Source organism: Lactuca virosa, chromosome 4 (genome assembly GCF_052849685.1).
Source record: "Lactuca virosa cultivar CGN04683 chromosome 4, Lactuca_virosa_CGN04683_v6, whole genome shotgun sequence".
Taxonomy (NCBI): domain Eukaryota; kingdom Viridiplantae; phylum Streptophyta; class Magnoliopsida; order Asterales; family Asteraceae; genus Lactuca; species Lactuca virosa.
Genome location: NC_136429.1, coordinates 21,141,870 through 21,167,083, shown reverse-complemented (window position 1 = coordinate 21,167,083; position 25,214 = coordinate 21,141,870). Strand labels below are relative to the sequence as shown.

Genomic DNA, 25,214 nt, shown 5'->3' with positions numbered 1-25,214 from the left:
TGAACCGAACGCTCGGCTTATTTCGCTTCATTCTTTTAAGATAAGGTTTCGGTTGTACATTTTGTTTATTCTTTTAACTTTTTTTTAAGAGTGTTTTGTGTTACTTTATTTTTTTTTATTTTTCAGATCCAAAAATATTTTATCTTTCTGTTTTTATTATTTTTCAGAAAATTTCAAAACTCCAAAAATATTTTTCTAATCGTTTTTTTTTTTTTTTTTGGCTTGTTTGTTTTGTTTGTGTGGTGTGTTTGTTTGCTTGTTCTTCTAATTAGGTCCCAAGTATACCAGTACAACAGAATTTGGAGCTTAGGCAGGTATGATTCTTTCAATCTGAACTAGTTAAGGGTCCCTAGAAGCATGCTGCTGCATGTTGACCGAAGCCTCTACGACTAAGAGCATGGCCTTAATGATTCGATCTATACCTATCGTTTCTTCCCAATCAGGCTGTTAAAATCAACTCAAGTCAAGAGCTACCTTACTTGTCTCAAATGAGTTAAGAGTTTTTCTGCTTTGTCATGTCTTTATAGCAGAAGGTAGTTTCGGTTCTTTAACCACCCTCCTTACATTCTCCATCAACTTTCGGTTCACCATTGTAACCCTTGAGACTCTCAGTCTTTACCACTGAGGTTTATGGTTGCATAAAATCTATGTTTGTGATCTTAGATACGTACACCACGTGCTGAGTGAAACCCAAAAACCAACACCTGCAATGAATTGACGGTGAATCATTATATTCAAGATCTTACTTGTTACCTAATGAAATCTCATTTTATTTTTTGAGTGGTCTTTTATGAAATTGTCTAACACCAAGGCTTTTCTTCCCTAAAAGATCCAGTTTGTTTTTGTTTTTGAGATTTCTATCACATCTTAAGTCACTCTAAATTATATCCAACCTACTTGTTCAACAGACCACAATGGTCTCACAAGTACTTCTTCCAACGTTCGATCTTATGTTAAGAATTGACGTTCGGTTGACGATAAGCTACCCTTAGCCTATAATTTAAAAGAAGCCTTTCAGTGTTTCTCTACAAACACTTGATCGTATCTTCTCGGGAATCCACACAAGCACTTCAAGTCTCTCTTGACTTTGAAGGAAGCGATTCTTGCCCAGAATCATCTGCTTTATGTCTTTTAATAGACATCACTCACATCTAATACACATTTTGCTTTATTTCTTTATCTTTTGTCACCCTATTGCACGAAAATTTTTTATTTTCCAACATTCTGGTTGCTGTTGGTTCGATTTTGTTTACCTTTTGGAGCAATAGGGGTTATCCTAAATTTTGGAGCGAAGCTGGATTTCAAACGACGAATTCAGGATAAGCTTTTGGGCGCATGAATTTGAACGGTCCCTAAACCTATGCGTGCTGACGTATACCTGGGAGAAACCAACCTGTCCCATCGCGCTTTTTCAGGCGACGTTTTAGTGATTGCGTCATTATCATGATGATTTTTCTCTCTCCTGGCAATGGTATATAAAGGACTTCTAATCTTATTTGTCTTTTACCAGCAACAAATTCTCTCAAACTACAAGGTGATTTGAAACTGTTCATCTTCTTTCTTAACTCAACAATGGCGACTTCTTCATCGGCTCACGATCAAACTGCTTCGTCCACATTACTCTCGATCAAGCCAAACCAGAACATGATCATTGAACTCAACCCTTTTCTGTACGATTCGTATATGCTACACGTGGTTGAGTGTTTGAAGTATTCACCTCTGGTTTTAGCCCTAACACAGGTAGAATATGTCCCAATGTCCCTCCTATCGCAGGTCTACACTACCGCTTCGTATGATAAGAACAAGGAGAGGATCTACTTCCAAATCTTCTCTCACAAGGCTTCGATTTCAAAAGCGAGATTTTGTTCATCATTACAACTTGCTGTGGATTCGTCTGTGATCTCACCGGACTTCATCACCACTACTCAACTGTTCTCGATGCTCTACGAGATGGGCTACACTGATGTGCTTACCACAGTTACGAAGGTTAAGAAGTCATGCTTACCGCCCCAATGGAATGGATTGCCTACTCTTCTCATCAAGAGTTTGGCGGAGAGGAGTGGTGGATCTGATGGTACCAGTAAGGGTTTCCTGACCCTTCTATACGGTCTTTACAATGGTATAAATCTTGACTATGGGTCGATTATCTGGTCACAAGTGGTGCAAAGCCTCAACACTTCAACGAGGCACTCTGAAATTTCGTGTGGTCGATTATGGACTCTCATTACACGAAGGGCGATTAATACTTTGTAGATTCTAGTAGTGAAGGATGCCCTAGTCGAGTCTGTGGCTACGTTTCACACCAAGAAAATTATCATTTCTGTTCCTACAAAGTTCCCTCACAATGGCTCTATACCTGAGACAATGTACAGGTGTGTCTCAGCCGAGAGTAAGGTCATGGCTGAATATCGCAAGATTCCTCCCAAGGAACCGAGAGTCTTATCTCCTGAACAGCATGCTGCCTTGGATGCTGTAGAGAAGCCTGGAAACCGAGGAAAAAGGGCTACTACCAAGAAAGGGACAACCGAGGATGATAAGTCTAAGTCTACTAAGTCAAGGAAACGAAAGTCTGAGAAAGGGGATTCTTCTAAGCCAAAGAAGATTAAGAAAATGGCGAAGAAATCCAAAAGTCCCTCTCCTTCTAGTTCAGAAAACGATGAGGAAGATGAAGAGGAGGAAATTCATCATGAATCACCGAGAGGAAACACCCCTCCCCGATCCCCCACTCCAACCGAACCTCTTCATGACAAATTTCCAACACCACCTCCATCACCGAAACAGACAGTTCCTATTTCGGTTGCTCCTGTTCCCCCACCTACCACATCTCAAACAACGACTTCTACACCACCACCACCAGTTACTACCATTCCTATTTCTACAGCTCCAATCCCTACTCCTATTATTTCCCAATCAACTTCCACCACTATCCCAGAACCGACAGTACGAGTCAACGTATCTGATACGGGGGCGACTACTGAAACCGAACCTCCAGTTACTTCCAAACCACTTTCACCCTCACCTTCAACCGATTCCGGTGCCACTCTTAGTGGTGCTAATGATGAGTTTGATTCAACCTACTACAGTCCCTATCGGCTTCCTACAGATGATGATGATGAAGCTCCAGTCACGAGACAACAACTGCAGAGCATTGATGAGAAACTTGATAAATTGCTTGATGACAACAAGTCATACAGTGGTGTTGTGCTCAAAGCTTTTTTGGACACTGCTCTTGAACAATATACTGGGGCTATTGACAGATCAACAAAGGTTGTTGACGATTCTACTTCTTCTTGCAAAAAGGCCACTATTGACGTTGCAGAAATTGTTCACAGTACTCAGATCTTTCTTGAGTCACTCAAAGGGCATGCTGATACCAATGACGCCAAGGTAAATGCTTCTGTGGATTCCTTATCCAAGTCACTTCAAGAGGAGCACACTAAGTTTGAGGCTGTTCGTTCTTCGATGCAAGCAGAGAACACTTCACTTATCAGTTCTGTGAATTCTCGGCTTAAATCTCTCCAAGCTGATTTAGCAAAGGAGAGTGCTCTGAAGGAAGATCTTGCACGCCAAGCCTCCACAATTGAAGTTCAGAAGGTGCAGCTTGCTCAAGATGAAAAGGAAATTTCTTTGTTGAAGACTGAAAGAGATGTCTTTCAAAGTTGTGCTGGGGATGTCAAGGATATGCTGACCAACCTCCTTGGTGCTCATGATCCTATCCTTACTCTCACTATCAGAAATCATCTAACATCAAAACTTCTTCCTGCCCTTGCAATGTTACATGAAATGAAGGGTGTTTTAGAGAGATTCATACCTCCAAAACAAGTGGGAGAAAGTGCTCAACCGAAGGTTACTGTGAAAACTGAAACCGAATCTGCCCAACCGAAAGTCAAAGTTACAACCAAACCGAAGGGTAATGAAGCTTCGGGTTCTGGTTCTCAAGCTAAGAAGAAGGGGATTGATGATGACAGTGATGACGAAGAAGAAGAGACTATTGTTGAGGCCCTTAAACGAAAGAAGAGGGACAGAGAGTTGGATGAAACCTTGAGGGTTGCGAGGGAAGCTGAGGAAAGGGAAAGGAGGAACAAGGAAGAAGAAGAAGCCTTAAACTGTAAGAAGGCCTTGTTTCCCCTCTGGACAAAAGAAACACTTATCAATGAGGCAATAGAGTTTCCAAGCGTCTACTGGCTGGAACCTGTCGCTTCTTTTGATTATGATAATTCAAAGGATTCACAGTTCGATATGCCGATAACACGGAAGGCATTCACGTTTCATTGTTTTGATTCGACTGTTGAAGTTCCTTTCCCTCATCCAAAAGTTGATCGTGAGCTTATCGACTTTTATCTGAAGTATGGTCAACCGCAGTACTTGACATGGAGCGCACAGAAGATAGTTACTGTCAAGGTACTAAAACCTTCGCCTACTGGGAAGTTCATAAATGTTAATTTTAAAATCACACGAGGATCAGCAAACTCGGTGTCGATTATTTCCCTGGCAGACCTTCCGAATTTAAATCCTCATGACTGGATCCTATTGTTTAACATTCTGCTCACCAATTCGAAAGAATATGAGCCGATACTGGATCACTTGAAGAGGATGTTGGCCTCTTACATCCATGAGGTTGCTGCTATGGATCAGGAGATAGCGAAAGTGATGAACAAGAAACCGACTGTCAAGCCAACACCGAAACCAGGAGATGTGAACAAAATGAAGATGGGTCAAATCTATTCTACACATCTTACTGTGATGTTCACAAGGGGTGAAGCCAATCGTTTTCTGTTCGCTCTTGTTGATAAACATTTATTCTCAACTGACTGCTTGGAGCACATTATCAAAATCATCCATCGGTGCAAGCAGAACTCAGAAGCAGATAAGAAGAACTTCACGGACATGCTTCGGTAGTACATTACGTTTTGTCATCATCTATTGGCCATCATACCGAAGGTGTTCAAGACAATCAAGAAGTCTTCTGCAGCTCAACCGAAGTGAGCTTTCGGCTCTATTGACGCAAAGGGGGAGATTGTTGGGTATTATTGTGTTGCGTCATGGGCTTGTTTTGTATATCCGGATTGGACATGTCCATCCGTGATTATCTAGTAGGGTTATACTATAAATAGTTCATGCATGTATGCATTAGATAGGTTCGTGATTATCATTGATTATTGTTTTTGAACCCTAAGCACCTCTACAGTCGAAGTTCTTAATCGAGCTCTTCTGAGGTGTTGAAGTTTTAATCATACGACATATTTAAATCCATTCTTGTGTTCATAATTACGTTCTTAATTGTTTTGCCTGCATAGAATCTATCGATCCTAAAAGAACTTTGTTCTAACACAAAGTAAGAAAAAGGAATTAGTTTGAGAGTTCTTGGTCTCATGTGCAAGTTTTGGTCATATTAAGGACTTAATGGACTTTAGGTTGGAGATCTTTCCTTGGAGTGAAGTCCTAATTCATAAAGTTGGAAACTTTGTCCTTTAAGTCATTGAGAATGATAAGATATGAAGTTTTGAGCCTTTATATGTAAGGATTAAGCTCTTAATGAAGATTTGAGGAAAACTGCCAGTGGCCACGACGTGGCCAAGGAATGACCACAATGTGGTAGTTCAGAATCATGATTGTATTGTCCTGGCATTCCCATGATATGGCCAAGGAGGGCCCACGACATGACAATGTCCTGTATGTCGATTGTTTTGTCTAGACATGTCCACGACGTGGCCAAGAGGTCTCCATGTCGTAGTGGTCGTTGACTTTTGTTGATCGTTGACCATTGACTTTTGACGAGGGGTCAAACTTGGATGATTTGGGTTATTGATGGAGGATTTATCTCTTTTGATGTTAGTTGGTTCGCAGGATTGAGCAGTGCAAGGTGTGCGAGTGTTGTTGTGCTTCTTCGGTTCTTCAGTTCAGGTGAGTTTCTCATTATGTCGTGCATCCCATTATATATCCTTTTCATGGTAGGATAGAGGTACTATTATAGTACAGTTATGCTAGTTGACTGGGATAACTCTTTGTTATGTATATGTAGTTAGAACGCTTGGTGTATTGGTATGTTAGACTGGTAGGGTTTTGCCTATTGATTGTATGATACTCTTAGGAGTTATGTTGGTTAGGGTAACTGGGGAAGGCTGGGTATAAGGATTATATATGATTGAGCAGCAAAGGACTTATTTGAGAAGTGGTCAATGGCAACGTAACTATGGAAGGCTAGTTACCAAGGATATGTAATATGCTAGTATATGTTATGTGTTTATGTTACATGGTTATGTGGTAATGATATGTTGGGTTCTGTGTAGTTTATGTTGGATAGCCTGAGAACTCTTGGTCTAATGTCAATTGTGATGTTCTTGTCAGATTATACAGCCTCGGGTGGGTCATCCGTTCGACTGTCTATCTTATCCCTGACTACGTATGACTTTATGTATTATATGAAAGACTAGGATTTAGCCCATGACAATTGCATAAAAGACCATGGGATAAACATGACACTTGTATAAAATACCATGGGAGGACCATGACACTTGTATGGAAGACCATGGGAGGACCATGGCAACACTACGTAAGACTGTGGGAGGACCACAACATTCACACGTTCTATACTAATATGTATGTTGTATGTATATTGATAGGTTGACGCTAGTGTCGAGAACTTTATGTGTGTGAATTATATGTATGGTGCAATATGTGGTATATTGGGGAACTCACTAAGCTTTATTCTTATAGTTGTGGATTAAACATTTTACAGGTTGTTCATGAGAAGAGCTTGGCAGGACTGTACACACGCATCGAAGATATTCGTTTCCACAGTTTTGTGAACTGAACTTTGATAATGTATGGTTTTCAATGAATCAAATGTTATTCAATGGTTATTGAAACAAAGTTTAATTGGTTAATCTATTTTAAAAAGAAAAATATCTTTGTAATTTTTGAGACGTTACATCAAGTGAGTCTTCTCACTATACTATTTAGGATGCTAGATTATCTTGTGACTTTTTGCTTGAAAGACAATGGGTGGACCTTGACAGGAAAGACTGCATGTAGACTATAGTAGCGAAAGTGATTGTAAGACAATGGGTGGACCACAACATTCACATGGGCTGAAATAGACCTGTTGCCTTAAATAGGTCGTTACTTGTATGATATGTGGTATTGTAGGGGAACTCACTAAGTTTTGTGCATACAGTTTTAAGTTTAAATGTTTTAGGTACTTTTTGTAGCAAGGGGAAGAATCAGGCTTGATTGCATCACATCCAATGGAAATTTACGCACTATCTGTTTTGATTTTTTTCACTCTTATGTTTTAAAACCTATAACTGTAACATCCTATTTCGAGTCGTTTCATAATTCGGGGCCGTGACCCGAAGATCAAGTATCATAAGGTTTCAGTCTTTGGGGGAAGAGAGGTTAGACCCATTTGGATGTGGGTAATGTAGATTATGTGATCCAAGAGTTTGGTTTGTGCTTTGAAGTCAAAGGTTAAAATGGGAAAAGTGGTGTTTCAGACTTCTTTTATGAATTAAGGAATTTAGTTCGATTTGTTTAAAGTCAAAAGTAATTAGATAGGGTTGTAGAGTTCCTCAATGCCTTTCTGTGGATATAAAGATCGTCGAAAACGGAGTCGGAACAAAGAAATTATGACCGTTAGAAGTTAGGAATGTTTTGGGCTTAGCCTAGTACACTGTGCGTACATAAAGTACGCTGGTCGTACTGGGAATCCCTAGTACGATGGGCGTATGCGATCAGAACCCAAACCCTATTTTCATTGTTTGAGCCCTGTTTAAGCTCCTTAACTTCTCCAAATCCATTCCATTCTCATCTTCCACCTCTCCAACACCCTTCCTTGAAACTTTAACCCTAGTTTGAGCCTTGTGAGCAAAAAAGGTGTTTTGAGTGCTTTGGAGTGTTCTTGATGCATATTGGAAAAGAAGGAGCTCATTGGAGAAGTGTTGGTTTCATTGGAGCTTGTAGATCCAGACTTTGTTCACCTTGATCTTTCTTCTAGACGTATAAAGCTTGAATCTTGATGATTCATTTGTTAGATCTAACTAGTTTTGAGTGTTATGAGCTTTTGGTCACTTTAGTGCATAAAGTTTAGATCTTGAAAGTTTGTGACCTTCTTATGGATAAAGTTGGAAACTTTATCCATCTAAACATCATATGAATTCAGATCTAAAGGTTGGAGACTTGAACTTAATGGATCTAAAGGTTGAGGAGAAATGAATTAGACCTTGATTTATGGGAAATTGTCCTAATTATTCATTAAGGATAATTTGGATGTGTTCAGTGTGAGGAACCCGGTAGCAGCAACACATGTGTGTTTCGATTATCTCGAGTTGAGGTGAGTCTCCTCATTATACTAAGGGGGTCGAAGGCACCAATGTCGGCTCATAAGATTATGTTATGTAGAAAGACCAGGTGGTGGCACCTGGCAATTTCATGAAAGATATGGATACGACTCCTGACAAATTATATGCAAGACTAGGGTTTGGACATTGGCTGTTATATGTAGTATGATAGTTGTCTTTGTGATAATTGTGTGGAAGACCAGGAGGTGACTCTTGAAACTTGTCTGTGAGACCCAGGGCTTGGCCCCCGCCTACCAACTAAATACCATGATACGACTCATGGCATAATGACAATTATAAGACTATGGATGGCACATAGAAACACTAAATTTTGTGCTTACGATTTTATGTTTATGGTTTCAGGTACTTCCGGTACGAAAGGGAAGGGTCCGGCGTGACTGCACCGCATCCACCAAAGTTTTCCGCATTGGCAATTTTCAATATTTACTCTGACGTTTAAATAATATATTCACTTTGATCGGTTTTGGCACAACTCGTTTGTATGATTTATTGTTTTAAAAATGAAAATTTTACTAAGTATTTTTGGGACGTTACAATAACATATTACTATGATTATCTTTTGGAAAATGGTGCATGAATGGTTTGATATATTTAAAAATGAAAATTTTACTTTATATTTTTTGAGACGTTTAAAAAGTATGAAAAAAATCGCAGTCAACCAAAATTTTGAATTAGTTGACTGCGAAAATCTAAAAAAAAATGACAGTCAATAAGACTTTTTCATATTTTTTACCGCGAATATTTGACTATTTGGGTAAATTTTCACTTTTGTGACTATTTTATAGCAAAAGGTTTTAAAAATGGGCTATTATGGTCATATATATATATATATATATATATATATATATATATATATATATATATATATATATATATAAGAGAAAGAGAAGGGGAAAGAGAGAACTAGTTTCAAACAATAAAAATTATGAAATTGAGAACGGGATAACAAATGTCAACCATCCATTTTACATTGCTATTTTTATTGAATTTTTTTAATGTATGAATTTTTTTTTAATTTTTATTCACCTATGATTAAATCCTATATTCACATGTGCTTAAAATGTGTTTTCGCATGTTTTGGTTTTAACCTACCTCTCTCTCTCTGTCTTTCTCTCTCTCTCTCTCTATATATATATATATATATATATATATATATATATATATATATATATATATATATATATACTACTATATTGTTATACAAACCTTACTATTTCTAAAAACAGATTTAAGACGTCCAAGTGTTTAAGCTTATAATACAACCGGACTTCAATAAAATAATATTAAATTTTAAATTGTTCAAGTTTATAAGCTAAAAGTATAATCAAACAATGCAGTAAAATATCTTATTTCATTTTCGCGTATCTTCTTATCTTTCCTAAATGTATTTCCCAAAGTTTAGGTAGGACTTATTCAAATTCTCAGTATTTTAGGCTGATTAAAAGTGAAAGACTCATTCAAATAGGAAAGGAACCATAAAAATCCGGAGGAATGCGAGGATTTGCTATTGCACACTTCTAGATAATGCTCTGCTTGATCTCACTGTAAACCCTAACCACCATCGTTTTCCATTTTCCCTGAAATCCACCACCATCTCTCCACAATCTCTCTAAAAACCTAGCACCGTCTCTCCACATTTTTCTCTATAAACCTAGACCTAACATTGTTTATAGCTACAACCACTCATCTCCTCATCTTTGTTCCTCTATATTTCCCATCCTCTTCACTGCAAGATCAACCCCCTTCTCTGTTTATCTGAAAATTCCAGTACAACCCCACCATTATACCATTATCGCATCTATCTCAGCAAGGATGAAGTATGAAGCCATTTGGGAAAAAACTACAGTTATGTTCATGATTGAAAAATCATGCCAATGTTCTTCTCTCCGCCTCTCTTGATCCAAGAACCTCTACGAGCCCTAAAAACGCCCATTATCAGCCGCCACTCTCACCACCGGTCGCCACCATACGTGGCCGCGACCTCCACCATATCTGTCATCATTCAACTTCCCAGATGGTCTGTGTGTGTTAGGACTGAACAAAAAACAGGAAAGAAAAGAAATATCAAACAGATAGGGAGAAAGAGAGGATCGAGGTTGAGAGATGAGGAGGTAACGGAGCTGTGGTGGTATCTGATAGGCGGAGAGGTTGTGGTTACCACACATTTCTTCCTTTTCATCAAAAAGCTTTCTATCCCCTCATGTTCTTATTTTTTGCTTTTGATTTCATTTAGCTAGGTAAGCACCTCTTTTTCCTTTATCCACCAGTTCAATCATGTACCCAATTGGGTAGCCACCCATCAACACTCATATCACCACTAACCTTGTATCTATCTCATCATTCACCCTTTTTCCTAATCTGATACTGTGATTTGTGGGTTCTAAAATTTTGAAAATAAAATATCCCCTTATTGCTTGATTCAAATCCCCATTACATGAGTAGTTTATCTCCCAGGATTTTGGGTTAAGGCTTGCATTCTCCTGCCTCTAACCAATCCTTATCTCTCCCTCTTGAGTATGTTGAATTTTAGAAGGTTCTGATGAGATTAAAAGCTACTCTGTTAAATGTACTTTTATGATTTTGAATTTTTTAGTAACCAAATTTTACTATTTATCAGATGCAGTTAATTGCTGAATTCTTGGTTTTGCTTTTTTTTATTGGGATTGGAGCTATTTAGTTGAGATCCATAATGTAAGAAGTTGACAAGCTGAAGGGATTACATCAGATGCAGATTAGAGACATCAGTCTACTAGAACAAAAATGGGTACACATCACTCTTTTATAGCAACATACTTTCATTAATTTGTTTATTATAGCGTCCTACTTTAAATGCAAGCAAGATTCTACAATAACAAAATAAATGAAAGTGACTTACTAGATTTATTCATTGACAAAGAACAGTCATTTATTTAGCATAATGCTTTCAGGGTTCTTTCATATTTAATGGAATAAAAATTCTTAAAATTAGTGCAAACAGGCCTAAACATAGCTCTCTTAAATAAAAAAAGCCTTTCACTTATCTTTGGAATAATAATGAAAGAGCAAAATGGTTTGTTTGTAGTTAAATGTAAATTTGGCAGTTTTGTACATTTTTATATGTGTATGGGTTGGTTTCACTGGTAAAAGAAAGTTAAAAGGAGAAGTGAAGCTAATCAAAGGTAAGATGATCTGGTTCAATAAAAAGAGCTATGGGTATAATGGTCTTTTTTGGGATTTAATTCAAGCAGTTATATTCAAACTGTCGAGCATCATGACTATCGTTGGCAGGGGGAAAAGAAATTAGTATTAAAAGATTTTGTGCAGTAAAAAAGTTGAAGGGGTATTTCAGTCCTTTTCTGAAATTCTACAGGAAAAGATTTTTTCTCAAGATAGTATCCGGAGTTGTTATGTCGGCTATTTTCAACAATTCACAAGTAAATGGATTGAGACATAACTATCTTTTTTTTTATAATAATTCGATTAGAGGATGCGTTTTAATTTGCAAAATTAAAAATCAATTTGTCAAGTGGCTTTTATGTAGTTGTATCTTGTGCTACTCTTATTTTAACAATTATTGGAAGGGTAGTAAAATGGATTGGGAAAGAAGTAAGAGGACACGAGATTCATTAAGAGATTTTTCGTCAAATTTGAATAAAGGATCCAAAGCCGGTCTTTTTTATGTAAAAGGCAATTTGTTTTGAATTATGGTTTGTATTTGTTATACAACAATATATTTTTTTAAAATAATTATAAATTTTTTTATGAATATTTTCATTTTTTTTTGTTCATGTTTGAAGCGTTTAGTTCGATTTTATATATCATTATGTACAAAAGATGAATAACAGCCTGCTTTCAGCTTTCATTTATCTTTTTGTTATAAATAGCATCTTACTTTTCATTTTTCATCACTTAATAGTGTACTTTGAAAAAACTATGTCGGTATAATTGGGTAGATTTTTCAAAGCTATGTCTCGGATTTAACCCTTGTATTAATATAATGTGTAGGAACCTACTAAGGAGCAACCATGAGTTTGCAGCAAATATATTCTTATTAGAAACACAAGGATGGAAGACCGGAAATTAGTTTAATTATTGTAAATGTTTTGTGTAGATTAATTTTCACTTTCCATGTTTTTTATGATTGTAATAAAGACCATGCCTCTGTTTTCCATATCTTAAATGCAAGGCTTTAAGTATTCTTCTTTCTCCAAAAAAATTTTAAAAACATCAAAACTAGAGTAAAATATCTCATATTTCAGTCATCGTCATTAAAATTTGTTTAAAATTTTCAATATGTTTAATCATTGCTATTTAAAAGAATTTAATATCCCCAAAAATTATGTGGAAAAAAAAGTTGAAATTTAATAGCTCCGGCAACTTTAAAAAGAATTGTGTTTTCTTTTTTACTTATCATTTTCTTTTGGCAAGATGAGTAGATGACTAATTAACGATTCCAAAATCATGTGTTTATATAACCCAACATAAAATTGTAATTTTTATTCTAATGCAAAACAACAATGTTGTTTTAGTTTAACCTAAAAACACATGAGACTTGATATTCTAACAAAAACCAGAACATTTCAAATTTTTAAACAAAAAAGAAAACATACGTTTGTTTTAACCCAAAACATTAATGTAGTGTTGAAAAATGTAATTTTTTTAACGCAAAATAGCAATGTAGTTTTAATTCAACCTAAAAACAAAAGGGACTTAATATCTTAATAAAAACAACACAATTTCATTTTCAAAACAAAATATAAATGTACATTTGTTTTTAACCAAAAATATCACCATATTATTTAAAATCAAATCAACAGGTTACTTATTCCCCCATCGATTGTAGATACACACCCATCATAATTTTTTTTTGGGTTCAACAGATGATGTGAACAGATCTGCAAAACACCATCATCTTAGCTCTTATATATATATATATATATATATATATATATATATATATATATATATATATATATATATATATATATATATATATATATATATATATATACTAGTAGCGTACCCGCGCGATGTCAGGAAAATCAAGTCACTTCCACAAATACCTCTACTCCTTTGTCTTACTTATAAGACCATTTTTTCAGAACTGTAGAGCACATTTCCTATATGTTCCCATAATCTTTTTTGATTGAAAGCTAGTGCATCAGCTAAGCAGCTATTCGGTCATTAAAAATATCATCTTCTCAAAATTCTGTAACTAAATGAAAAATTATAGTTATTGTGTTTCGTTGAATCCTGTTTCCCTTCTTTTGATTTGGTTTTATCAAGTACTACATTAATTTGCATCACATATTCAAATATATTTTATTAACAATATCTAAATCATGTTTAATATATTTACTGTTTTACGTGGTTATAAAAAATATGAAAAGAGTAGATAAGTTAACATAGCCTCTTTTGACTATTTTACACTTTTAACATTATTATTTTGCAATAGTTAAAAAATGATAAAAGAAATTGGATAAAAAATGATAAAAACGTCAACCCGTTTTTGTTTTTATCTTCAAAAACAACTACCCATATATCATAAACCAAAACAATTTCCTTTTATATTTAAACGAAAACATAAAAATACCTATATTTTGAAGCTACAATAAAAATGTATTTCTATGTGTAACTCAAAAATGTAGTCCTCCAACAATAAACAATTTATGTTTATCAATACCAAACGCACAAATGAAAAACATATATATAACCATGCAAAATTTATACAAAAAGGTCTATCGGTTAAGGATTATTTAAAAAAAGTTGCACTATTTTTACTTAATTATTACGAGAATGTTAAAAAAGTAAAACCATTTTTAATGATTATGTTTTACTAACACTGACTAAAGGTATCTTTTTATAAACTATGGTGTTTTTTTTGCCATTTCTTTTTGAAAAGAAAACTAACCGCTAAAATGAATTATTCATCTTCGGTAGAAATGAAATGAAACTAATTGCGAAAACGAACTAAAAGTCGAGAATATACTCTTTACCAAAAAAAAATTATATGCCGCTTGCAAAAAGTAACTATTGCAACAAAGAAACCGGCCCCAAAACAATATGTATAAAATTAATTGCAAAAAAAACACTATTTTGCCACTGCACTGGTAATTATCCGGCACAAAACAATCCGCCCAAAGTCTGCAACAAACTATCTAACATGAAAAGGAAACGAATCGCCACATGAAACAAATCGCCGTAATGAAACAATTCGCCGCCGCCGCATCGCGCGGGTACGCTATTAGTGTGTGTATATATATATATATATATATATATATATATATATATATATATATATATATATATATATATATATATATATATATATATATATATACACACATTTCCATATGTCGCTTAACCAATCGTGCTCATCAATATTTCGTCATGCTATATTTAACCAATCGTACAAAATGTTGAATGATCATGGTGGAATGGCAAACAATGATGAAGCAGAAAGCAGTTTGGTAGATTAGGAGAACGTAGAAAGCATAAAAAATTGATTAATCAAACGATTGGTGATTTGTTTGTGCCCCCACGCCTCACGCCACATATCGTTTGTGAGATATTTATTTGCGATTTTTCAGAAAAGATGAATTAGACCGCTGCAATTTGCATCAGATCCCTTTCTTGAATTGTTCACTGCTTCCTAAAGAGTAAAGACCCTGAACGCCAAAAAGATGACAATTAGCCAATTAGGTATTTATAGTGGGTATGTATTATTGATTTGTTGGGCTTATTCAAATGATTTCATTAATGGGCTACCGTTAGGATATTTGTTTTTTTGGATATAAAAACATATTGTATTATATTAAATAGGTTTATTTATTCGATGTAACAATTTACATGATTTAATAATTTTATTAAACTTTGATTTTATATATAGGTTTTGATTTTATATATAGGTTGTCTGTTTTTATCCTTAGAGTTTGTCAAAAGTTGGTTTATTATTTTCATATTGTTAGCTAACTTGCTTTGTTTTAAATTAAAATGACAAAAGGAAGTTAGACGCGTAGTGAAAATATAAATAAATATTTGCAAATATTAAAATATACATGTTCTTCCACCATAGAAATAAATTCTCCTCTTTAAATAAAATTTGGGTTCGTCCGTTGTTCTAAGTTCTAACAGTTAGTTCTAACGGTTATCAATCATTAATAAATGATACAAGTATATTTTATATTAACATTTTTGAGAATTTGAGCTTGTTATAGTTTAAACCATATTAAACTTGTTATGTGGTTTCCTTTTGACGTTTGGTTCCGGCCCCCTTACTTTTAGTGTTCATGTTCCGCCCCTGCACCCGAGTTAGGCCTTATGGTATACATACCATGAATCGATCCATGGTCTAGTTGGCCACGAGAAAAGCTCGTGCACACCACCCCGACATTCCCTGGTCGAGCGTGGTCGTGATCATTCGTGTTCCCGACGACGAATTCAAACGAAGAAGGTGATTGGTGGTTGGTTTTTTTGGCCGTTGAACGGATATTTTGCCTATTTCTTTTTATTTTCAAACTCAATTCAATAAAATAAATAAACCTTCTATTTTCACCAAAACTTACACCTCATTCTAACCTTCATTCTCTAAAACCACAAAACACATATACATGGATTCCACAAAACATATGGAATTTTTAAAAACTTTTGACTCGGATGACGACGTAGAATTCGTCGAGACATTCTTCAACGTTGTGCAACACATTCACGACGAAGAAAGTTCGAATGGTGCTTTTACAAGGGCGGTCGTCAATCGTGATCGCCAAGCCGCACGCGACTTATTGCTACGTGATTACTTTGCCGATAATTGTCTTTATAATGACGACTCGTTCGAACGTCGTTTCTGTCTGAATAAGGCTATATTTTTACGTATTAGTAACGCTTTAGAATCTCGTTATGGTTTTTTCAAACAAAAACCTGACGCTAGAGGAAGAATGGGTTTTAGTAGTATACAAAAATGCGCGGCTGCTCTTAGGTATTTAGGATACGGTATAACATTTGATGCATCTGACGAATACTTGAAAGTATCCGAGAGGACCGCAGTTGAATGTGTAGATTGGTTTTCTGCATGTGTTCATGAGGTTTTTCACGAAGAATATTTGCGCAAACCTACTCAATGTGATATTGAGAGATTATATCCGGCTCATGAAGAGAGACGTGGATTTCCGGGTATGCTTGGCAGTCTAGATTGTACGCATGTGGCTTGGGAAAAATGTCCAAATGCATGGCGTGGTCAGTTCACTCGAGGAGATATAGGTGAACCAACTATCATCCTAGAAGTTGTTGCATCTCAAGATTTGTGGATATGGCATGCCTTTTTTGGAGTAGCGGGGTCTAACAACGACCTTAATGTTCTTGGCCACTCTCCACTTTTCAATGATATTTGGACCGGCAAAGCACCTGATATGACGTTCACGGTGAACGAGCACGCGTACAAATACGGTTACTACCTTGGTGATGGGATATACCCGGATTATTCTACATTGATGAAGGCATACTCGGTTCCTCGAAGTGAAAAGGCAAAGTTGTTTATAAAAAAACAGGAATCGGCGAGAAATGATATCGAGAGGGCATTTGGAGTCCTTAAGCAGACATGGCATGTAGTGAAATATGTTACACGACTCTGGGTTAAAGAAAGAATTAAACGAATGGTCCTAGCATGTATTATAATGCATAATATGATTATTGAAGATGAAGGTCGAGCGATTTGCACGTATGATCCGAACGACGTTGTCGTTCCAATTGAGGAGTTCGTACCCGGAACGAATGCGTTTTTAGAGCGAGTTGTTGAAATTCATAGCAGTGAAACGTGTTTCAGTTTTCGAGAAGATGTCGCGGAACATTTGTACCAACGTAGCATGAACGATTAGGTTTTTTATATGTATGTTTGTTTGTTTTTTTTAATTAATGTAATGTTTTTTTTTCTAGATTAACTAAGTAATGTAGTTTGAAGTTGTAATTTTATTTTTATAATTAATGAAAAACTAGTTTAAAAAAATGAATGCTTTTTAATTATAAAAAATGTAATTTTATTGTATTTTTTAATTAAAAAAAATAAAATAATGATGTGCAGTGGTGTGTTAGTGGTAGATATCCTATGTTAGTGGTAGCGGAATGTGATGCTGATGTGACACCAACCACATATGTGATATGTGGTGGGTATAACGGATGGCCTTAGCATCGTTGCCTTTATTGGAGTTAGCATCGTTGTTATTTCCCTTTTTATCGGTGCTCGTGCGTTTCCTTTGTGTGAATCATATTAGGTCTTTGTGGTTTTGTATTCGATTTGGAGAAAATTGTTTTAACATGGCTAAATAAAATGAAATAACCTTTCACTCTATGTTTATCAATTTTAAGATCTTCCTATATGTTAGTCTTTTATACATTTTGCAATTGATAAATATTTTTTTCCTGATTTTTGTTTGGTGGGAACCGAAGAGATTAAAATAAATATGGTAAATACCAAGATCATGGGACATGATAAATGCCTAAGTCCCCAAGGTGTATGTACTATTTATTCACCTTTTACTTTTTATTTTCACTTTTTTATGTGTCATCTCAATTTTCTTTCGTTCTTAAAAACCTAGGAAATTGTCACCTTTCACTACTTATTTAAAAAAAAAATTAGATTTCATTCCAATATTATACTTTTTTGTAGAGAATTAATAACCATGAATTTTAATATATATATATATATATATATATATATATATATATATATATATATATATTAATTTTATTAAATACCTGAAAAATTAAAAATACCATTTTTTTGGTTTTGGCTAATGAGAATTAGAGGGAGAATCAAGGAACCATTCCCCTTATCAACATACCCCGCACCCTAAACCACACCTAAGGTGCGGTTCCGGCCGCTCACATCCAAACCGCAGATACTCCGTCTAGCCTAAGGTAAATTGCTTGTTTTATTTGAAAAGAATCAAAGAAGGAAAAATAATATGAGCAAAATAAATGTACCAGGAGCATGTGGGAAAAATAAATGTTGCAGGAGCATGGGAGTATGGGAAATGCCTAAGGTAAATTGCTTGTTTCACTTTATGTTTATGAAAATTTTGGATCGCTTTACCTATTAGTCTCTCATTCATTTTTATTGTTATCTTGTGAGATTAATTTCTTTTCTTTGATGTTTATGAAATTCGTTATATAATTTTTTTACTTAGATGAGGTTATGTGAATTATATGAGTATAATGTAAAACATTGTGTTATTTATTTATGATTACAATTATAAACATAAATGAATAGAATATGCAATGTAATGTGCTTGATGTAAGTTGCATTTTTAATTATCAAAGAATAATGCATTGTGTTTACATCTTATTGACATTTTTGTAGAACACCGACAAAGTTAACAAGCAATTGACAAAAGAAATTGATGACTAGACAACACATGAGCAAAAGCTCTTGTCACAGCAGCGTAATTCAAGACAAAAGATTCCGAACAAAACAGGAACATATAAAACATATTATTTTAATATTTTATGATTAAAAATATATTGTATTGTTTTTATCTTTGTATTTTTTTATATTCATTTGCGATTATAATTGTAGTTGGGTTTTTATCAACATGTACTTAATTCTTATATGTTACAAATGTATTGCATTTTTACCTATACATTGTGTTTTATTAATTCATGATTACATATTTATTGGACATTTATTTAGATTTTTCATCTCCAAAATGTAATTAAAAAACAAATTCAATAAAATTAAAAAAATACATATTTGATTTATTTGATTATGAATGGAAAACGTATGAATCAAATGATACAAGAAAAAATAGTATTTTTTTTATTTTGGAAGAAAAGTCGATAAATTTATTTTTATATTTTATGAACAAAAAACTAACTAATTCATATTTCTAGGTAACTATATTTGTTATCCCTAAGTTTTAGGAAGTTATGATTAATTTTAACATGTTACAATTTAATTTAAATACAAAATTACTAATTTACCCTTATATAAAATGGTTTGTTTATAAGTATTCTCGAATTCTCAACTTTTTTACGTTCTCGATTTAACATCCAGTATATATATATATATATATATATATATATATATATATATATATATATATATATATATATATTGATGTGAGTTAGAATCGAGTAATGAATATGTAATCAATAAAAGAAAGCAGGAAGAACACATTACGTAAATAAGATCTGATTGGCTCGTATTAGTCTGTAAAGAGTACAAGAAGTTCGAGAGTCTTTACAAACTTTAAGAGCACAAAAGTTACTCTCGACTCTAATACTTATCATATTTATAGGGTACTACAGACTCATCAAAAAATACAAGGACTATACATTCTAGTATTGAAAACGAAATATGTCTTGTAAATACATATAGAGTCGAAATCATTCTGATTTCAAACCCTTACAGACTCAAAGTATTTCGACTCATCGCTATCTACATTTCGAACCCTACAATCTCCCCTTAGTGAGAGTAGTCGAAATTATGACATAAGCTTCAAAGTATGTAGAAGTACATTGCGAACCTCCATATACCACAAAATTGTCTTTCGAATCTCTGCCTTGTCTTCAACTTCATTCCTCTTGCAGTTGTTGATACGAACAATGAGATTGGTATATTGAGCATTCGTATACCTTTCTAAATCACTAACTTGAAACAAGAATTTTGTCAACTTCCGATTCTTGTTCTTCCCTCGAAATACAACCCCAAGAGGTTGATGTATAATTTCCCCATCTTCATGCTTGTCAATATTAATCTTCCCCTTCAGCAGAGATTGAGGAAATTTTGAAGGCTTATTGACAGCTAAAGCAAGCTCAATATCAGTAATTGCTAGGCAATCATAATAGTTGTCGATGAAAACCTTGATATGAGCAAAACCAATGATGAATCATCCTTGTTTATTTTAGTAAGCTTTGAAACATCTAAATTACTTAAAATCCTTGTCACAGTGACCAATTCATTTAAGTTCATCAGTGGGAAATCTGCAATCGAGAATTCGCAAACAACATTGTTTGCTCTTAAGACCAAATATCGAAAATTTTGCAGAAGGCCTTCGAACAAGTTTTATCGAGTAATAGTCATCACTTTCACAATCTTCACTGATAACTATACTTCTTCTTCGCTTTTCCCCAAGACGGCATGAAAACATATCTTTAGTCTTTTGAACTCATCTTTATCATTGAAATTTTCAACGGTCATGAACTGGGAAGATGTGAACAACATGTGGTTTATTGGGAAATTAAGTTGATTGAAATAAGTATTCTCAATATCATAGCTCTTGTTAGGCACCTTGAGAAAATAGGCATTCAGCCCAATCAAAATAATTTCTTTAATGGTTTCGTAACACCACTGCTTGATGGGATCACCCTTGTTCAAGCCAGGTGGGGCATTTTGTCTTTGCCTCATTATAATGTTTATTTGCCTTTGATTTTTGATTTCCATAGCTTGTTGCTTTTTATTCTCTTCTTCTGAAGGAACCACTGAGATAACTTTCCATTTATCACTTTGATCATCTTTCAAAGTTGGTGGCACATAACTCGAACTTGAACCTCCGGCTCCTTTGTTTATTGTGATCCCTTTTGTCCTTGGTCTTGTTGTTGTTGTTGTAGAAGTTGTGGTCAACGAAATGGGATGTGAACTCGATATTTGAGTCGAAATCACTTTTCCAACAACAGCTCCTTTTTCAGAATCTTTCGAAGATCCAACTCCTCCACATCCTTTATCTCCTCCTTGTGACACTTGCACTGCACGTGGAACATTCGTTGGTAATCGAATAACCAACTCAAGAATAGGAGTAAGCTCTGCTTTGATATTTATCTCAATGGTCGAAATCAGTTGAGAAATTGACTCTTGAGAAACTGATGATTGATTCGAAGGATCAACTTTTGAAATTGACTCTTTGATACTAGATAAGAATTCTTCCAGCTTTGCGAACACCTGAGAATCCTTCTCCAACTTTGATTCAAGCTTGGTCGAATAGTCAGTGTTGAATTCAACCAACTTTGTGATAGTAGTTGCAACAACATCAACTTTGCTATGCAACAAAGTATAATTCTTCTCCATCTTCTCAACTTCTTTGGCCATCTCCGATTTGAGGTCAGCCACTTTAAGATCCACAGACGCTCCTTGGCAAAATCACGAAGCTTCTGAATTTCGTAATCAAAGCTTTTGGAATGAACATCCAACCTTTCTACTTGTTTCAATTCAAGGCTTTCAACCAGGCTTAGAAAACGGTTCTCCTGAGATTTCAACAAGTACTCCATCTCTACCCCAGTAACGAAATTCCTTCCCACAATATCTAATTGTAGTTGTAGAAGAGAATTTATTTTGGAGTTGAGGATTTTGAATATTTTACCTGAAATGATCATGTCATCAGGAACATTATCCTCGCAAGGATCGAATTGAAGATCATCAAAAGACACCATGATCTCATCATCATTTGGTTCGTCTTCTGGAATCACTCTCTCAACTTCAGTAGATTAAGAAGAAAAGAGGGTGGTAATTGGTTCATGCATGATCGTAGAGTATGTTGGTGAAATGGTTGAAACTGGTAGTGAAGTTGTGATAGGTGATGAAATTGGTGAGAAAGTAGAAGTTTCGATTGTAGATGAGATGATAGTTGAAGTGGGAATGGTTGATGTTTCAATAATAGAAGTAATATAGGCTTCTTTGTTCTGCGCCCCTTCACCCATGTTGATATTTGTGTCCTTATCAGATAATTCTACAGGGATGTCTGGAGTTCGAACCTCAATCCATATTGGAATCAGTATGTGAAACTCCGGGTGGTATGATCGTAGTCTTCTCAGGGATGGATGTAGTTGGTTGATCATTTAAATTGATGTTTGTCTCCTCGAAATTAGACTTGAGAGGATCTTCTGTCTCCTTGAAATTAGACTTGAGAGGAGAATCCCTTCGAGGTGACCCAAGCCCAGAATCATCATGTCGAATATCCGATCTTCCACTATCACTGTCATTATCAGTTTCGACTATGACTTGATCAAGTGGATCCTAGTGCTTACTTTTCTTTTGTTGCAACTTCTGAGCCATATCCAAGGCTTGATGTTTCTTTAAGGCTGGTGAGATAGGAACAATTACTTGTCAAAACAATACACCTCTCCTGTTAAACTGAGACTTTCGAATCTTCTTGATACCCTTCTGAGAAGAATGAGTATACGAAGAATCAACATGTGTTTGCTCGGTTGTCTTGATTTCGGATTCTTGAACAGATGGTCGGACTAGAGAATCACGAGGTCTCTTTGCAGGTTTCTTGGTACGCTTGAGAATGCCAGTTTTCAAAGGAACGATTTCTTTTGAAACCTCCTCCACCACAATTTGTGGTTTCTCAGTTTGCTTCTTCTTCTTTGGTACTTTAGCAGCTTTTTAAGAACCCTCAACCCCTTTCGATGGAAGAACACCAATAGAAACACTCAAATCAATTGACGCCAAATACTGTACAAGAAATGGATTTTGCAGATCGACATGCATGAGCATCGCATCTGGAATACGAGCAACTGTAGGAAATATGGATGGATCATCAACAACAATTCGTGGAGCAACCATCGTCGAAACTCAGCAGTTTCGACACCATAAGGAACCAAAATCCCCTCTTTTTGTTAAACCTCCTTCAGAATCAAACTCCAGTAGGGAGCACACGAAACACCATTTGACAGATTGGTGTGAGTAATTGTTGTTCCAAATTCCTCCAGAGATGTGTGGTATAATCCACATCTGGACCATAGTAAGGCCCAAAAATAGTGGAATAGATTTCCAATTTAGCTTTGTCTAATCCTGAACTTCGACCTGTCAAGCATCGTAACACGATTCTAAATAGAAAACTCCATATGTAGGGTAGACTCAACTTTTTAAAGTGATTGATTCTATTCAGAATTGGTTGATGTCCCATCTCATTGAACATGTGAAGAACTTGATCATTAGTAACTTCGTAGAAAGTACCTGAGATAGACAACTTCATGATTTGGGCAAAGTACTTCCTCGTGAGCTTTCGTGTCTTTGAACTCGTCATTTGAAATGTGATGACCTTTGTGGTTTTGTTGAACACTGCTATGGAACCAGTAAGATAAATCCAAGACATTGGAAATGCAAATGAAGAAGATAACGATGTGTATAGAACAAAGTTATTTAGGGTTTGAATTAGCATTTGTAATTGCTCAGGATACTGATCAACCGTTGGAAGCAAGCGAAGATTCGTATTCTGAATCTTAATCATAGGTTGTGAGATTTCTTCTCCATTAGTGGTGTTTGTGGGATCAACATTGGTTTAAGGAGCACCCATTATTGTGATTGCAAGGATTGTTGAAGACGATGCACAATTGGTGATTTTGGGAATTTAATCTGAGAGCATAAAGTCTGAGAATGATATCACCAATTTCCTTTTATATTCGACGGTATTTTTGAATTTGAACTGGTAACCAATAATACACTTCCACGTATTGTATTGGTTATTTAATCGACACCGTAAAAAGATCCACGTCATAAAAGTGATTATCACGTTTTCCTTGAATCTCGTGAAAATCTTGAACCGTCATGTCCATCAAATCTTTCGCTGTTCCCAACCGGATAAGAACCGTCACTTATTTTGAACTGTGATCAAGTACATCTTGTTGTTTCGATACCAAAAGAATATCATTCCTTTGTATAGAGGGTAGGCTCATTCACTTTTGGGATTTGAAAGCGAAATCATATACTAGACTTTGCGAAATCTTGGTTTCGAGTTGGAAATACCCAAAACCTCAAGGATTCCAGTGCAATTGTGTGCCAAAGAATAAGAGAGAAGCAAATTAAAAAATATGGGCTTTGTGATATCAAATTGCATTTGATACGAAAGCAGTTGGATCCCGAGCAAAGATCTCTTCATTCGACATCAAGAGAGATGACGAACTGCTTGTGTGGTTTCCCGTGAAGTACAATCAAATACTCATAGATGAGTATCGAAGGGCTTTTTTTCCATTGGTTTCGAAGGTAGGCTCAATTTTGCTCAACACCACAACTTAACATAAGTGTGATTTAATTGAACAAAATTACTTGGATGACTAGTGTAGTCAAGGACAAGTATGGTTGGATATGATTTGTAAGAACAAGAAGTCAGGAAGATATACAGACGAAAATCACATTCCAAAAAAAAATAATTATTGGATATTGTTAGGCAAAATGTCTTAGTTTAAGAGCATTTCATCAAGATCACACAAGTCGAATGGAATGAGATTTTAAATATCGAAAAGGTACCGAAACAAGTGTTTCGTTAAAATCTTGAACAAAAATGTTCACCGTCAATTCCTTAATAGTTTAGGTTTTTGGGTTTCACCATCATCACAGAAGAATGATTCAGGATCATAAACACAGAGTGTTGCCATATCTACATTCTGGTAGGTTTCGACTAGAGATGTCGAGGATAGGCAGTGAAGTGTGTGATCATGAAAGAAATTTTGGTGAAAAAATTGTGTTTAAGAACTCATTGTACCTCTGCAAAATATATGGACATTACATAAATCTCTTTACTCAATATGAGAAGAGAAAGGTAGCTCTTTGACTAATGTGAATAGAGCCTGATTGGGAAGAAACTTTCGTAATGAGAGTTCCATTAAGGCTTCGAACACATAAAGTCTATAAGGCTTGAGGTCAACATATAGCAGCATACTTCTAGGGACACTTAACTAGTACATCGATTCGAATAAATACCCTTGATAGATATGATCGTTGAGCATTCACCTCAGCAGCACGTTGTAACAATGAGACTCGAATTGTTAAACAAAATATGAAATAAAAACAAGAAAATCTTTTGGATTTTTGTTTTTGGAAAACAAATACAAAAATAAGAAAATATTTTTGGATTTTTGTTTTTTTTTATTACAAAAATAAGAAAATCT

General features: G+C 35.2%; 1 long non-coding RNA gene across 2 annotated transcripts; it reads left to right on the top strand.

Moving 5' to 3' along the window:
• The first annotated feature begins 9,800 nt into the window (after positions 1–9,800).
• LOC145169507 (uncharacterized) lies at positions 9,801–12,510 on the top strand. 2 transcript variants are annotated; one of them, XR_013742541.1, is made up of 3 exons: positions 9,801–10,597; positions 10,978–11,124; positions 12,345–12,510. It is a non-coding gene; the product is annotated as an uncharacterized LOC145169507 (long non-coding RNA). The 2 variants fall into 2 exon arrangements; XR_013742540.1 differs by having other exon boundaries at positions 9,801–10,893.
• The last annotated feature ends 12,704 nt before the right edge of the window (positions 12,511–25,214 follow it).